This window comes from Dendrobates tinctorius, unplaced genomic scaffold, assembly GCF_039654945.1.
Source record: "Dendrobates tinctorius isolate UK_male_01 unplaced genomic scaffold, ASM3965494v1 ptg000060l, whole genome shotgun sequence".
Lineage (NCBI taxonomy): Eukaryota > Metazoa > Chordata > Amphibia > Anura > Dendrobatidae > Dendrobates > Dendrobates tinctorius.
The window spans coordinates 29664882-29682500 of record NW_027361728.1 but is presented as its reverse complement, the minus strand read 5'-3'; the positions used below and the strand labels follow the sequence as shown (position 1 = coordinate 29682500).

The following is a 17619-nucleotide window of genomic DNA, read 5'->3' as shown; positions in this document are numbered from 1 at the left end:
GCATGCATGTAGTATATATGTATTATGTGTGTAGTATGCATGTAGTATGTAGCATGTATGTAGTATGTATGTAACATGTATGTAGCATGTAGTATATATGTAGTATGTATGTTACATGTAGTATATATAGTATATATGTAGTATGCATGTTGCATGCATGTAGTATACATGTTGCATGTATGTTGCATGCATGTAGTATATATGTATTATGTATGTAGTATGCATGTTGCATGTAGTATGTATGTTACATGTATGTATATATGTAGTATGTATGTATTATGTATGTAGCATGTAAAATTTTTTTTTTTTTACATTCAACACATTAGCCGGATGATGGGACTACAACTGTCCCATCATTGGCTAATGTGTCAATCACTGTCATGGTAGCAGGCATCGCCCGATGGGACTTGTAGTCCCATCGGACGATGCCTGCACAGACCCCCGGAGCCTGCACAGCCCACCGGCAGGCCGGCACAGACCACCAGAGCCTGCACAGCCCACCGGCAGCCGGCACAGACCACCGGAGCCTGCACAGACCACCGGCAGGCCGGCACAGCCCCCCCGGCAGGCCTGCACAGACCACCGGCAGGCCTGCACAGACCACCGGCAGGCCTGCACAGACCACCGGAGCCTGCACAGACCCCCCGGCAGGCCGGCACAGCCCCCCGGCAGGCCGGCACAGACCACCGGAGCCTGCACAGCCCACCGGCAGGCCGGCACAGCCCCCTGGCAGGCCGGCACAGACCACCGGAGCCTGCACAGACCACCGGCAGGCCGGCACAGACCACCGGAGCCTGCACAGACCACCGGCAGGCCGGCACAGCCCCCCGGCAGGCCGGCACAGACCACCGGAGCCTGCACAGACCACCGGCAGGCCAGCACAGCCCCCCCGGCAGGCCTGCACAGACCACCGGAGCCTGCACAGACCCCCCCCGGCAGGCCGGCACAGCCCCCCGAAAGGCCCGTACAGACCCCAGAGAGGCTGTACAAGGCAAAAATAGGGTTTTTCTTATTCCGATACCGGAAGTCCCATAGATTTGAATGGGACTTCCGGTATCGGAATCGGCGATACCCGATATTTTTTTTAGATCGGCCGATACCATCCGATACGATACTTTTAAGTATCGGATGGTATCGCTCAACACTACTCCTGACTTGTCCCCTCTGCCTATTGCTGATGTCTATATTTGCCTCCTGTTTGAAAGTTTGTGCTGGCACCATCCTAGCCCCAATGGCGGTGCATGCACTGAGTGAGATCTCAGCTTGTCATTTTATTGAAGACTGCCAGGAGATCAACCTGTGCAAATCTGCCTGTGGCGAGGATTGCACCAGTGCGGACTTTCAAATAGGAGGATTATACAGACAGAAGGAGTGCGTGGAGGAGCACTGAGCTGAAGACCCTACCCTTAGTCCCACCCATATGCACCAAAAGCTTGTTATGCCCAAACTGATTAAAGAACAACCATAATGTGAATTTTTGACTACAGTTAGCTATTTAATCTGTATAACAGCATCATTATGGCCATGCCTTTACTATAACATGCAAAAACAAGCTGAAAAGTTTTCTTTAAGCTCTTGTGGTCAGTGGGGATCTCTTTCTCTCTCTTGCGAACGTTTCTGTGTAGTGTAAGCTTTTAGGGTCAGTGGGGTGTACATTCTTTCATCTCTCACATTTAGCAAGTACTGGCTAGAACGACTGGAATAGTGACTGACACAGTGGACACACAGGCAGGCGGAGAGTTATGGGCACAACTGGTATCCTGGCAAAAGAGAGCAGGCGGGCAGGGCTGATAGGCTAGCAGGCACAGCTGATAGATATTTAAGCAGGCAGGCACGGCTAGCAAACAGGCAGGCAGGTATGCTGGGATATGAGCACTGGTACCTGGTGACTCCATTCCTAATAAAGTCAACTTTTGACATCCATCTCTTAATTTAGCATCTAAACTCAAGGAAATAAAAGTATTTTCCATGCCTTTCAACCAAACTCATTTGGTTGATGGATTTCATTACATTTTGCATTACATTAAACTAAACCAGTTCAAACCAAAGTGTCTAACATTTTCCAACTTGCAGCGCTACTGCAGTGAGCCACGGCAGAGGTCCAAGATGTTACAAAGGGGTCAGCTGGGAGATTCTAATTCTACTGGCAGCAGATTTTAATAAATTGGGTCACTGTACCTTTATACATTTCCCTCATGTCCACAACAATTGTCAATAGCAGGAGGTGGCATTTATATAAATGTCATATGACCACACAAGGGCACTCCTGTAGAGGTTATGTTTAGGTGCAGTTGTTGGAGCACCCATGATGATCATGAAACTTCAAACAGCCAATCTTGTAAATGCAACACTTTAATGAGGAAGGAAACAAGGTTAGGTTCTCTAACTTAAAGGAAAAGTGTCGGTACTTCACAGTATAGGTCACATTGCATATTGTGAGCATGAAATAAGGTATCTTCTCCCTCTGCAGCAAGCAAGTTTAGTGCCTTTCAGGGCGACTGGAGCACATAGCCTTTCACTTGCTTTTGTAGAAAATATTATGCACAATCCAAGTAATGCTGGATGGAGGAATCTTTACAGGTTGGCTCCCAGTGGAGACAAACTAGTAGTGTGGAAATACTCACTGTTTTGGCCCTACCATTCCCTGTTGTAGGGGGTAAGTTGGACAAAGTTTGTGGATTGGCAGACAAGTGTATCTGGTATTGGCAAGAAGCACATAGGAAAAACCCATATGCAGGAAAGCACTTGTCCAGCCTTATACTGACTGTATAAAGCTTCACTAACTTGTGGAGGTGATTATGTGCAGGATGACATCTCATCAGTGTGGACTGTAATAGACTCAGTGAGCTTTAGAGCTTTCTTTCTCTGCCTTGACTAGACAGGACCAGACTAAACTGGTTTGAACCAGCTCACAGAAAGTGTGTTTTAGAATTGAGTTGGACAGCTCCTAGACTGTTGTGAGGAGATTAATCATCTAACATTCATATGCATACATTGATCAGTAGATGGCAGCAAATTACATTGCACACTTCTGAATCTTCAGTGTACGGACATGCAATGTATTTAATCTCCTAGCTCACATTGCCCAAAGTAGTTCTGGTACACTGGAACAATTCAATTGCCACACGACAACTGTTTCATTCAGCAACAGTAGAATGGTTACTGGGATATCACATTTCAGCTTACTGTACACACTAGATAGTATAGATATTTGTTTCTATGTATGTGGAAGCCTCTTGATCAACACATCCAGCCACCTGAACTCCTGACAATCTGGGTTGAAGGTGCTAAAGAAGCAGTCAATTAGGATTTATCTCCTGTAGTAGAAACACATCCTACATGTTCCCAGGCTCGGACTGGCCCATAGGGGAACAAGGGAATCCCTCGGTGGGCCCCTGTGCAGACCTAGGCCCCCAACCCATTGTGTGAGCAGTACTTGACATAAGTCACATGATTCAAATCTCATCATTCAGTAACCAAACTACCTAGTTTATTAGTATATAGAGATATAGGTAAATTTGTGAAGGAGGGTAGTGTAATATTTGTACCCAGGTGAAAATGTTCCCCCAAAGTCAATGTTACTGGTGGGTCCTTGGCACCCCAGTCCGACACTGCAGCTACCTAATTATGTATACCCCTAATCTAACATAAGTGACATTCCCAGCTATTTCCAATGCGAAGACCGTGTCATTCAAGGTACAAAATGGTTCATTATTTTTAACAAATTTAAATGAAAATTACTTGAAATAAATGTTGCTGTATATTTCTTTATCCATCTCTACAATTATAAATAGAATGACACAAAAAACAATTAATGTGCACAGCTTGAAATAGTTACATTAGTATTGCTGATAAAAATGATTGGACTTCCAAAATTCTAGAAGCAGGGATACAAAATAGCTGTCAGCGAGTAAAAATTGTTTTTCTTTTTTTTTTTAAGAAAAATTTAATTTTGTTTGTACTCCACATAGAAAACAGCGCATATAAGTGAGGAATATTCTGAATATTAGTATAATGCCAAGCAGCTTTACATAAAACATATATAATAAAATAAAACCTTTTTATACGGATAAGTCATTGTTCAATGAAAAATAGAAATCATTTTGGTTTATCTACTTAAATTCAGTTCCTAGTATGCATATAAAACATTACTAATTTCAGCCCCAACACATACAATACAATTACTGTCTTTAGTATTATATGCAATTACTAGAAATAAATGCAGATACAACTCTGATTTTAATTAGATAAAATTAAGGAAATATTAGATTTTTATTTCTTTTAATTTTATAATGCAAATGAAGATGTATACCCTGTAGTGATGCATTCTGGGATAAAATTAGACATGCATATGTAATTATATCTATTTAAAATGCTGGAAAATTACATTTGCTTATAGAATTCTGGTGTAGCCTGATATAAAGAATGTGAAAAAATATTGTTATGGATCACTAACTCACATTTATTGGCTGTCAGCTTACTGTACAAAATTGAGCCTGCTTATTCTGCACTGCAGTATTAGAATCTCCTTTATTATATTGTTTCAGGCATGCAGGAATATAATGATGTGTTTTGACTTTTTAATGTTGTCTTTAAACTGAATTACAAACCATTGGGCTGAAGGTTTCCTGAAATGGGAAATATTTGAAATGTGACCTATCTGCACATTATGCTTTAGTTTAAGAGTTATGTATAACTGAAAAACAGCATAATTAAGAGAAGAGAAATTAGCCTCAATTTTAATGAATAACTCATAACAATGGTTTTACATGAACTGAAAATAAATTGCATGGCTTTCCAAATTCCCTCTAGAGAAATAGTTCATCTGAGGGAACATACTGAAAATGTTATCACCCTACTACGTACCAATTAATTTTTTTATTGCTTTGTATTTCCAAGTTAGATTAAGATTCTGTATGTATTTCCACAAGATAAACATAACTGTAAAGAATGGTTACGTTATTGCTTAATATTTACTATAGCTTAGCAATTGCAGCTGTGTACATTTGGACTATATATATTTCAGAAATACTAGCCTGTGTGCAAATATTACCGGAGGATTTTATTTACTTTACTCTCAGAAATTGGTTTAATAATGACTAGAGATGAGATAATAAATTTGAGTGGAATTGAATTTTACTTGAAATTTACAAAATACATATTTTTCATAATTCCCTTCTGCAAGGATCCAGAAAAAGACAAATACTGACCCCCAATTCTCTGAAGCCTAAAGGGCCTTGCAAAGGTAAAAAAGATCCTTAAACTCGCCTCACCACTCCCATCTCTGGCCCCTTCGCTCCTCACTGATACATGTCCCATCCTTGTTGCACCTTCTGATCCCTAGTCACAAGTGCTTAAATCCCTAAGGATTTCAGCCAGAGAGGCAGTGACATGATGAGGACTGGACAGATGATGGTGATTAGTGGACCGGCTGGAGAGCTGTGCAATGAGGTCACTATAAGGATTTTTTTTGTGCATATTATGCTTATTTTTGTATCTCAAGAGACACCAGAGCAAAAAATGGAACAATAAATTTGTAAATCATTTCTCCGTAAATCGATTTTGATGGAAAAAAATGCATGAACAGGCAAATTCAAATTTTTCCTGATCTGGGCTGATTACAGATATATTTTTATTGTGGGCCTGATGCCAAAGAGGGTTCCAAACAAGAATACAGTTTGACTGCAAAGAGAGTTCTCGGTGTTATGGCACTTTCAGATTCTTCTGGCAATAACTTATCTCACAGCATATAATGATGCCCTTCAAAGGTGTTAAAGACAATTTTCAATAATTGCAAACAGACAGAACTTTAATAAAGTGTATCAGATATGTTAATTTCCAGTTGAGGAAGTTCAGAAAATTAAGATTTTGAGGGTGAAAAATTGAACATACAAGCCTTGCTAATAAAATAACGTGCGCTGCACCTGTGGATAGTAATTCAAGACAGTTACTGACTATGACTGTTAGAGACAGACTCAAGATTTTACCCTCCTGTCTGAATGTTTATTTGCAAAATTTAGATAATTCATAACTGATTGTGCTTAAAGTCTGGTGATAGGAAACACTATTCTAAGATTTGGATGTCTACCAGCAAAAGTCATAAAAATAGCATTATCTTAACTGTTGAGTTTTAAATAGCACGTAATACTTTCTTGGGTAGAGACTTGTTGCATTTCACATTCACATGGTAAATGGACTTATTGCTACAATATTGCACAAACTACACTACTGTGCTTGTTTGCTGTTAATAGTTATTCAACAGAAGTTCTACACTGACTGCTCCTCCTGTCCAGCAAAAATTTTGATTAACCCCTTCCCAACCCATGACGCCTACGTAGGTGTCATGAAAACTCGTGCCAATACGACCGATGACGCCTACGTAGGCGTCATGGTATAAATCGCATTCCTGAGGGTCAGGTGACCGGGGTCACTGAAAGGTCACCCGATCTGCAGATGCAGAAACACTTGTGCTTCACCCCAGGGGGCTGGCTTTGCCCCCCCGTGGCTACGATCGCTCTGATTGGCTGTTTGACTTTCAACAGCCAATCAGTGCCATTGTAATATTTCACCAATGAAACTTGGTGAAATATTACAATCCAGCCATGGCTGATGCTGAAATATCATCGGCCATGGCTGGAGACAAAAATCTGACCCCCCCACCAACTGACGGTGGCGATCTGCCCTGCCACCGACTGATGGCAGCGATCTAATGCCATCAGAATCTGCTCCCCCTCCCCTTCCATCCGCTCCCCCTATCCACTCCCCCTCCCCCAGTACCTTCAGTGTCCCAGTCTCCCTCCCTTTGTCCCTCCTCCCTCCTGCATGGGCACCGCCATCTTCCAAAATGGCTGGCGCATGTGCAATGCGCCCATCGAATTTGCCGGCAGATTCATTCATTCAGGGACATTTTGATCACTGTGATAAACCCTATCACAGTGATCAAAATAAAAAAAGTAAATACCCCCTTTATCACCCCCATAGGTAGGGACAATTAATAAAATAAAATATTTTATTTTTATTTTTCTATTAGGGTTAGAGCTAGGGTTAGAATTAGGGTTAGGATTAGAGTTAGGGTTAGAATTAAGGTTAGGGTTGGGATTAGGGTTAAGATTAGGGTTAGGGTGTGTTGGGGTTAGGGTTGGGATTAGGGTTAGGGTTATGGTAAGGGTTGGGATTAGGGTTATGGGTGTGTTGGGGTTATGGTAAGGGTTGGGATTAGGGTTGGGGGTGTGTTGGGGTTAGGGTTGTGGTTAGGAGTGTGTGGGGGTTTAGGGTTGGAGTTATAATTGGTGGGTTTCCACTGTTTAGGCACATCAGGGGGTCTCCAACCGTGGCATTGCTCCACCATTGATTCCAGACAATTTTGCATTCAAACTATCAAAAGGTGATCCCTCGCTTCCAAGCCCCGATGTGTGCCCAAACAGTGGTTTACCCCAACATATGGGGTATGGGCGTACTCAGGAAAAATTGCACAACAACTTTTGGGGTCTAATTTCTCCTGTTACCCTTGGGAAAAAAAATTGAGGGTTATAAATTTATTTTTGTGGAAAAAAAATGATTTTTTATGTTCAAGGCTCTGCGTTATAAACTTCTGTAAAGCATTTGGGGGTTCAAAGTTCTCACCACACATCTAGATAAGTTCCTTTGGGGGTCTAGTTTCCAAAATAGGGTCACATGTATGGGATTTCTACTGTTTAGGCATATCAGGGGCTCTGCAAACATAAAATGATGCCAGCAGACCATTCCATCAAAGTTTGCATTTCAAAACGTCACTACTTCCATTGCGAGCTCCGACATGTGCCCAAACAATAGTTCCCCCCACATATGGGGTACCAGTGTACTAAGGACAAACTGGACAGCAACTTTTGGGGTCCAATTTCTCCTGTTATCCTTGGGAAAATAAAAAGTTGTTGGCTTAAAAAATATTTTTTTTAGGATAAAAATGAATTTTTGTTTTCATGGCTCTGCGTTATAAACTTCTGTGATGCAATTGGGGGTTCAATGTGCTCACTACACATCTAGATAAGTTCCTGGGTGGGTCTAGTTTCCAAAATAGGGTCACTTGTGGGGGGTTTCTACTGTTTAGGCACACAGGGGCTCTCCATACGTGACATGGTGTCCGCTAATGATTGGACCTAATTTTCCATTCAAAAAGTCAAATGGCGCTCCTTCCCTTCCAAGCCCTGCTGTGCACCCAAACAGTGGTTTATGACTACATATGAGGTATTGGTGTACGCAGGAAAAATTTCCCAACAAATTTTAGGATCCATTTTATCCTGTTGCCCATGTGAAAATGAAAAAATTGAGGCTAAAAGAAAATTTTTGTGAAAAAAAGTACTTTTTCATTTTTACGGATCAATTTGTGATGCACCTTGGGGTTCAAAGTGCTCACTATCCATCTAGATAAGTTCCTTGGGGGGTCTAGTTTCCAAAATGGGGTCACTTGTGGGGGTGCTCCAATGTTTAGGTACACAGGGGCTCTCCAAACGCAACATGGTGTCCACTAACGATTGGACCTAATTTTCCATTCAAAAAGTCAAATGGCGCTCCTTCCCTTCCAAGCCCTGCTGTGCACCCAAACAGTGGTTTATGACTACATATGAGGTATTGGTGTACGCAGGAGAAATTTCCCAACAAATTTTAGGATCCATTTTATCCTGTTGCCCATGTGAAAATGAAAAAATTGAGGCTAAAAGAAAATTTTTGTGAAAAAAAGTACTTTTTCATTTTTACGGATCAATTTGTGATGCACCTTGGGGTTCAAAGTGCTCACTATGCATCTAGATAAGTTCCTTGGGGGGTCTAGTTTCCAAAATGGGGTCACTTGTGGGGGTGCTCCAATGTTTAGGTACACAGGGGCTCTCCAAACGTAACATGGTGTCCACTAACGATTTGAGCTAATTTTCCATTCAAAAAGTCAAATGATGCTCCTTCCCTTCCGGGCCCTGCCATGCGCCCAAACAGTGGTTTATGACTACATATGAGGTATTGGTGTGCACAGGAGAAATTGCCCAACAAATTTTAGGATCCATTTTATCCTGTTTCCCATGTGAAAATGAAAAAACTGAGGCTAAAAGAATTTTTTGTGCAAAAAAGTACTTTTTTTTACGGATCAATTTGTGAAGCATCTAGGGGTTAAAATTGCTCACTATGCATCTAGATAAGTTCCTTGGAGGTCTAGTTTCCAAAATGGGGTCACTTGTGGGGGAGCTCCAATATTTAGGCACACAGGGGCATTCCATACGCGACATGGCAACCGCTAAATATTCCAGCATATTTTACATTCTAAAAGTCAAATGGCACTCTTTCCCTTCTGAGCCCTGCCGTGCACCCAAACAGTGGTTTATGACCACATATGAGGTATCGCTGTGTTCAGGAGAAATTGCCCAACAAATTTTATGATCCATTTTATCCTGTTGTCCATGTGAAAATGAAAAAATTGATGCTAAAAGAAAATTTTTTGTTGGAAAAATTTCAAATGTCCATTTTTTCCTGCCACGTTGCTTTAGTTCCTGTGTAATCTTCTTGAATGTAGTTCTGAGTAGCTTGAGGGGTGCAGTTTTTAGAATGGTGTCACTTTTGGGTATTTTCTGCCATATAGACCCCTCAAAGTGACTTCAAATGTTAGGTGTTCCCTAAAAAAAGGTTTTGTAAAACTTCGCAAAATTTGTTGCAAAAATGTATAATCGCTGGTCAACTTTTAACCCTTATAACTTTCTAACAAAAAAATTTGTTTCCAAAATTGTGCTAATTTAAAGTAGACAAGTGGAGAAAATGTTATTTATTAACTATTTTGTATCACATAACTCTGGTTTAACAGAATAAAAATTCAAAATTTGAAAATTGTGAAATTTTCAAAGTTTTTGCCAAATTTTCTTTTTTTTTCACAAATAAGCAAAAATGTTTGCGCTTAGCAAAAATTATCAACCTAAATTTACCACTAACATGAAGCCCAATATGTCACGAAAAAACATTCTCAGAATCGCTAGGATCCGTTGAAGCATTTCAGAGTTATTACCTCATAAATGGACACTGGTCAGAATTGCAAAAAATGGCCTGGCCATTAAGGTCAAAATAGGCTTGGTCAAGAAGGGGTTAATTTACACAGTGACAGAAATGCCTCAAAGGAGTTGCATGATAAGAAAATTGCTACTCACACATATCAGCATTGGAGTTTATTCCTTTCCCTAACACTGAATGGGAAAAGGCAACTATTAGAATTGTGGGACCATTCTGCTCCTAAATACAGATGTGCTACAAGATTAGTAATATAGTAATCGACCAAGTTTATTTTGTCTACTGTCTACAATCCCTGTGACATGACTACTGACTTTTTTTCACTCATCCAGATCTACTTGCCAAACCAAGATTTAAAGTTCATCTGCTAATAAACTGCTTCCAAAAAACTGTTTAAATTGTTATTGTATATTCAAATACTTGAGTGGCTCACACATCCTACCAATAATGCTGTTAGTAATTTACCCAAGAATCTGCGTGAATCAACCTTGTTTCTTTAGGGAATGACTCTGAAATTTGCTGCACTAAGAACAAAATATGATGGTAAATAAAATGTCAATGGCTCTGAAGTGTGGAGTAGAAATGAGCAGATCCATTCACAAAGGAGGAAAATAAGTACACTGCAGATTGTGCAACTTTTCTCACCTACAAAAATTTGAGAGGTTTGTAATTTGTATCGTAGGTGCACTTCAAGTGTGAGAGACAGAATCTAAAAATAAAAACCATGAAATCATATTGTATGATTTTTAAAACATTAAATTGCATTTCATTGCATGAAATAATTATTCTGTCACCTACCAACCAGCAAGAAGTCTAACTCTCACAGACCTATTAGTTTTTCTTTAAGAATTCCTCCTACTCTGCAGTCATTGTCTGTGTTAATTGCAGTTGTTTGAACATGTTACCTGCATAAAAGACACCTGTTCGCACACTTAATCACACTCCAACCTCTCTACCATGGCAAAGACCAAAGAGGTGTCTAAGGATGCCAGTGACAAAATTGTAGACCTGCACAAGTCTGGGATGGGCTACAAGACAATAGTCAAGCAGCTTGGTGAGGAGGCAACAATTGTTGGTAGATTTATTAGAAAATGGAAGAAACATAAGATGACTGTCAAGCTTTCTTGTTCTGGGGCTCCATGGAAGATTTTGCCTCCTGGGATAACGAGGATCCTGAGAATGGTCAGGAATCAGCCCATAACTACAAGGCAGGAACTGGTCAATAATCTGAAGAGAGCTGGGACCACACTCTCTATCATTACCATTAGTAACACACTACACCGTCATGGATTAAAATCCAAGATCCCCCTGCTCAGGCCAGCACATGTCAAGGTCTACATGAAGTTCACCAATGACCATCTGGATGATCCAGAGGAGGCATAGGAGAAGGTCATGTGATCAGAAGAGACCAAAATAGAACTTTTTTTTATATTAACTCTACTCTCCATGTTTGGAGGAAGAAGGATGAGTACAACTCCAAAAGCACCATCCCAACCATGAAGCATGGTGGAGGATACATCATAATTTGGGTGTGATTTTCTGCAAAGGAGACAGGAAGACTGCACTGTACTGAGGGGAGGATAGATGGGGTTATGTATCACAAGACTTTGGCCAACAATCTCCTTCCCTCGGTAAGAGTTTTGAAAATGGGTCATGGCCGAGTCTTGCAGCCTGACAATGACCTGAAACAAACAGATAGGGTAACTAAAGAGTGGCTCTGCAAGAAACATTTTAAGGTCCTGGAGTGGTCTAGCCAGTTGCCAGACCTGGACCCAATAGAATATCTTTGGATGGTGCTGAAATTCAATGTTACCCAGCAACTGCCCCAAAACCTGAACAATCTGGAAAAAAACTTTATGGAGAAGTGGGCCAAAATCCTTGCTGCAGTGCATGCAATCTTGGTCAAGAACTACAGCAAACACCTGACCTCCGTAATTGCAAGCAAATATTTTTCTATTCCATGAAATTCTTATTTCATGCAATAAAATGCAATGTAATTCTGTAAAAATCATACAACGTGATTTTCGGGATTTTATTAAAGATTTTGTCTCTCACAGTTGAAGTGTACCTATGATTAAAATTACAGACCTATCCATTCTTTATAGGTGGAAAAACTTGCAAAATCGACAGTGTATTATTTTCCCCACTGTAATTTGAGTTAAATTTCCTGAAATTTTCAGTTTCACAGAAATTTAAGCATTTTAAGACTGAATTTTCAGTTCGAAAAAAAAATCATCAGACAATGTGTTAACTTCATTTTGAAGTGCCAGGTATGCCTTCCAAAATGCCCTGCAGCTAAGACATCCTATGGATTATCATACCTTATATAGGGGGAGTCAATACCGGGACCATAAGAGATCAGTGGAGCTCACTTTGTACAAGAAATTAGTTTTGCATGTCTTGTGTCATTGAATAAGACTCTTTCCTCTAAACTGTAAGCTCTTATGGTCTGCAAGGTCTTCTATCTCTCCTGTAGAGTGTAAGTTCTTGTGCCTAATGTGGTACTTTTTCTGTCTCTGTCATCTTATGGTCAGTTGGATTTTATTTCCTACGTGTATTTTGTGAGAAATTGCAGGCCTTCCAGAGATTTGCACAAATTTATTCGCTGTAAATTGATTTTTTCGGAAAAATTCTGTAAAGTTTCCAAATTCAAATTTGAAAAGATCATCCTATGTTTAATGTAGAGCAAGCTAAACTGTTTGATGCCAGACCACTTTCTTCACATAAGTTTCAAATTCATGAGGTGTAACAGTAAGAATGATTTCAGACATCTGTGAAGTATAATCCACGTGCAGACTGTGTTGCACGGACTGGCTGCTGGTCTCCTAACCTGAACTTGACCACTTTATAGGCATATATGAGACTGTTTAATTCAGGTTCAGAGACCCGCAGACAGTCCATGCATCTTGATCCATACATGGATCATGTTACATGAATGTCTGAATTTGGCCTAATTTAGCAACAAATTATGTTTTAACACCTTTACTCCCAAGGGTGGTTTGCACGTTAATGCCCAGGCCAATTTTTACAATTCTGACCACTGTCCCTTTATGAGGTAATAACTCTGGAACGCTTCCATGGATCCCGGTGATTGTTTACTTGTGACATATTGTACTTCATGTCAGTGGTAAAATTTCATTGATATAACTTACATTTATTTTTAAATAAAACGGAAATTTGGCAAAAATTTTGAAAATTTTGCAATTTTCCAACTTTGAATTTTTATGCCCTTAAATCACAGAGATATGGCACTCAAAAAACATAATAATTAACATTTCCCACATGTTTACTTTACATCAGTACAATTTTTGAGCAAAAATTTTCTTTTGTTAGGAAGTTATAAGGGTTAAAAGTTGACCAGCGATTTCTCCTTTTTACAACACAATTTTATTTATAGGGACCACATGACATTTGAAGTCAATTTGAGGGGTCTATATGATAGAAAATACCCAAAAGTGACACCATTCTAAAAGCTGCACCCATCAAGGTGCTCAAAACCACATTCAAGAAGTTTATTAACCCTTCAGGTGCTTCACTGGAATTTTTTGAATATTTAAAAAAATGAACATTTAACTTTTTTCACAAAAAAATTACTTCAGGTCCAATTTTTTTATTTTACCAAGGGTAACAGGAGAAACTGGACAGCAAAAGTTATTGTGCAATTTGTCCTGAGTATGCTGATACCTGATATGTGGAAGGGAACCACTGTTTCGGCGCATGGCAGAGCTCGGAAGGGAACGAGCACCATTTGACTTTTTCAATGCAAAATTGGCTGGAATTGAGATTGGGCGCCATGTCACGTTTGGAGAGCTCCTGATGAACCTAAACAGTGGAAACACCCACAAGTGACCACATTGTGGAAACTAGACCCCCCAAGGAACTTATCTAGATGTGTGGTGAGAACTTTGAAGCCCCAGGGGCTTCACAGAAGTTTATAACGTCAGCCGTACAATTAAAAAATCATATTTTTTCCAAAAAATGATCTTTTCACCCCCAATTTTTATTTTGCCAAGGGAAACAGGACCCAAAAAGTTATTGTGCAATTTATCCTGAGTACGCTGATACCCCATATGTAGGGGTAAACCACTATTTGGGTGCATTTGCAGAGCTCAGAAGGGAAGTAGCGCCATTTGACTTTTTTGGCTGGAATTGAGATCAAGCGCCATGTTGCGTTTGGAGAACCCCTAATGTGCCCAAACAGTGGAAACCCCCAATTCTAACTCCAACCCTAACCCCAACACACCCCTAACCCTGACACACCCCTAACCCTAATCTCAGCCCTATACCTAACCCTAACTCTAGCCCTAACCCTAACCCTAATGGGAATATTGAAATAAATATTTTTATTTTATTTTATTATTTTTCCCTAACTGAGGGGGTGATAAAGGGGGTTTGATTTACTATTTATGGCGGGTTTTTATGTTTGGCAGCTGTCACATGCTAAAAGACGCTTTTTATTGTAAAAATAGTTTTTGCATCACCACATTTTGAGAGCTATAATTTTTCCGTATGTTGAACCACAGAGTCATGTGAGGTCTTATTTTTTGCGGGACGAGTTGACGTTTTTATTGGTACTATTTTCGGGCATGTAACATTTTTTGATCGCTTTTTATTCCGATTTTTGGGACGCAGAATGAACAAAAACCAGCATTTCATGAATTTCTTTTGGGGGGGGTGCGTTTACACCGTTCCGCGTGTGGTAAAATTGATAAAGCGGTTTTATTCTTCTAGTCAGTATGAATACAGTGATACTTCATGTATGTCTTTTTTTTACGTTTTGTCGCTTTTATGCAATAAAAACAATTTTATATAAAAAAATAATTATTTTTGCATCGCTTTATTCTGTGAGCTATAACTTTTTTATTTTTTCACTGATGATGCTGTACAGCAGCTTGTTTTTTGCTGGTCATGATGACGTTTTTAGCGGTACCATGTTTATTCATATCCATACTTTTGATCATGCGTTATTGCATTTTTGTTCAGCGATATTATAATAAAGCATTGTTTTTTGCTTTGTTTTTTTTTCAAGGGGTTCACTAAAGGGGTTAACTAGTGGGATAGTTTTATAGGGCTGGTCATTATGGACGTGGTGATACTAAATATGTGTACTTTTATTTTTATTTTTTTTTTAGAAAAAAAGAATTTAAGGAATATTTTTTTTAAATTTATTTTGTGATTTTTTAAAATTATTTTTACATCTGTTTTTTTTTCTTTATTATATTGTCCCAGGGGGTACATAACTGTCTTTTGTCAGATCACCAATCTGACACTTAGAACAGCACTGTGTCAGATCGGTGATCTGACAGGCGCTGCTGCAGGCTTCCTCCTGCCTGCTCTTAGCAGACAGTGAGGAAGATGCCTCCCTGCAGGACCCCGAAGGCCCCCGTGGCAATATTGGATCTGGGGGCCTGCAGGGAGGCCCCGTGGCAATATTGGATCTGGGGGCCTGCAGGGAGGCGGTCTCTCAGAGCGACGCAGCACATCACGTTACTCCGGGGGTCGCAGGGAAGCACGGAGGGAGCCCCCTCCCTGCACGCTTCTCTCCTATGCCACCAGTACACTGCGATCATGTTTGATCGCAGTGTGCCAGGCTTTAATGTGCCAGCTGTGATAATCAGCTTACACCCGGCCGCGTGAGCGCCGCTGATCACCTGTGTCGTAATATTCTGTCCTTGGGACTTAGGTCCGAGGTCACATGGACGTAATATTACATCCAATGTAGGAAAGGGGTTAAGGTTTCAATCTCTCTTACATTTTTTGCAGTTTTCTTATTCTCTTAATAAAGGTTGAATAAATATTTTAACTACTAATCTAACTTTCGTACTGAATATAGATTTCTCTGAATTTAATTTGTGTATCACATAATGACATAAAAAAGTTTGAATAAGTATTACCTGAAAAAGTGCCCGACCATTTGTATTCTACATTTCTTCCAAACTCATTGAAGCCTTGTAATGTTAATTTGTTAATGCATGCTGCAAAATGCAAATAATATAATTATAATGATGTACAGAAAGGGCATAATATTAAATGGATGTAAACATACAGTGGGAAAAAAAGTATTTAGTCAGCCACCAATTGTGCAAGTTCTCCCGCTCAAAAAGTTGAGAGAGTCCTGTAATTGACATCATAGGTAGACCACAACCTTTAGAGTCAAAATGAGAAAACAAATCCAGAAAATCACCTTGTCTGATTTGGCAAGATTTATTTTGCAAATTATGGTGGAAAATAAATATTTGGTCACCTATAAATATGCAAGATTTCTGGCTCTTACAAGCCGGTAACTCCTTCTTTAAGAGGCTCCTCTGTCCTCCACTTATTACCTGTAGTAATGGCACCTGTTTGAAGTTATCAGTATAAAAGACACCTGTCCACAACCTCAAACAGTCACGCTCCAAACTCCACAATGCTGAAGACGAAAGAGCTGTCGTAGGAAACCAGAAACAAAATTGTAGCCCTGCACCAGGCTGGAAAGACTGAATCTGTAATAGGCAAGCAGCTTGGTGAAATCAACTGTGGGAGCAATAAAAAGAAAATGGAAGACATACAAGACCACTGATAATCTCCCTAGATCTGGGGCTCAATGCAATATCTCACCCTGTGGGGTCAAAAAGATCACAAGAACGGTAAGCAAAAATCCAAGAACCACACGGGGACCTAGTGAATGACAAGCATAGAGCTGGGACTACCATAACAAAGGCTGCCATCAGTAACACACTACACCACCAGGGACTCAGATCATGCATTCCCAGACGTGTACCCCCGCATTAAGCCAGTACATGTCTGGGCCCATTTGAAGTTTGCTAGAGAACATTTGGATTATCTAGAAGAGTATTGGCAGAATGTCATATGGTGTGATGAAACCAAAGTAGAACTGTTTGGTAGAAATAAAACTCGTCATGTTTGTATGAGACAGAGAGCTGAGTTGCATCCAAAGAACACCATACCTACTGTGAAGCATGGGAGAAGCAGCACCATGATTTGGGGCTGTTTGTCTGCAAAGGGACCAGAACGACTAATTCTTTCATATGAAAGAATCAGTGGGGCCATGTATCGTGAGATTTTGAGTGCAAATCAACTTCCATCAGCAAGGGCATTGAAGACGAAATGTGGATGAGTCATTCAGCATGATATTGATCTCAAGCACGCCTCCAGTGCAATAAATGAGTGGCTTCATAAGAAGCATATGAAGGTCCTGGAGTGGCCAAGCCAATCTCCAGATCTCAACCCTATAGAAAACCTTTGGAGGGATTTGAAAGTTCATGTTGCCCAGCGACAGGCCCAAAACATCACTGCTCTAGAGGAGATCTGCATGGCATAATGGGCCAACATACCACCAACAGTGTGTGCCAACCTTGTGAAGACCTACCGAAAACGTTTGACTTTTGTCATTGCCAACAAATGATATAGAACAAAATATTGAGATGAATTTTTGTTAATGACCAAATACTTATTTTCCACCATAATTTGCAAAATAAATCTTGCCAATTCAGACAAGGTGATTTTCTGGATTTGTTTTCTCATTTTGACTCTCATAGTTGTGGTCTACCTATGATGTCAATTACAGGCCTCTCTCATCTTTTTAAGTGGGAGAACTTGCAC

General features: G+C 40.2%; 1 protein-coding gene across 10 annotated transcripts in view; it reads left to right on the top strand.

Annotated features, from left to right (window-relative positions):
- NAALADL2 (N-acetylated alpha-linked acidic dipeptidase like 2) overlaps positions 1-17619 on the top strand; it is a 1451400-nt gene that overhangs the window by 1195622 nt on the left and 238159 nt on the right. The gene's annotated exons all lie outside the window — the stretch shown is intronic.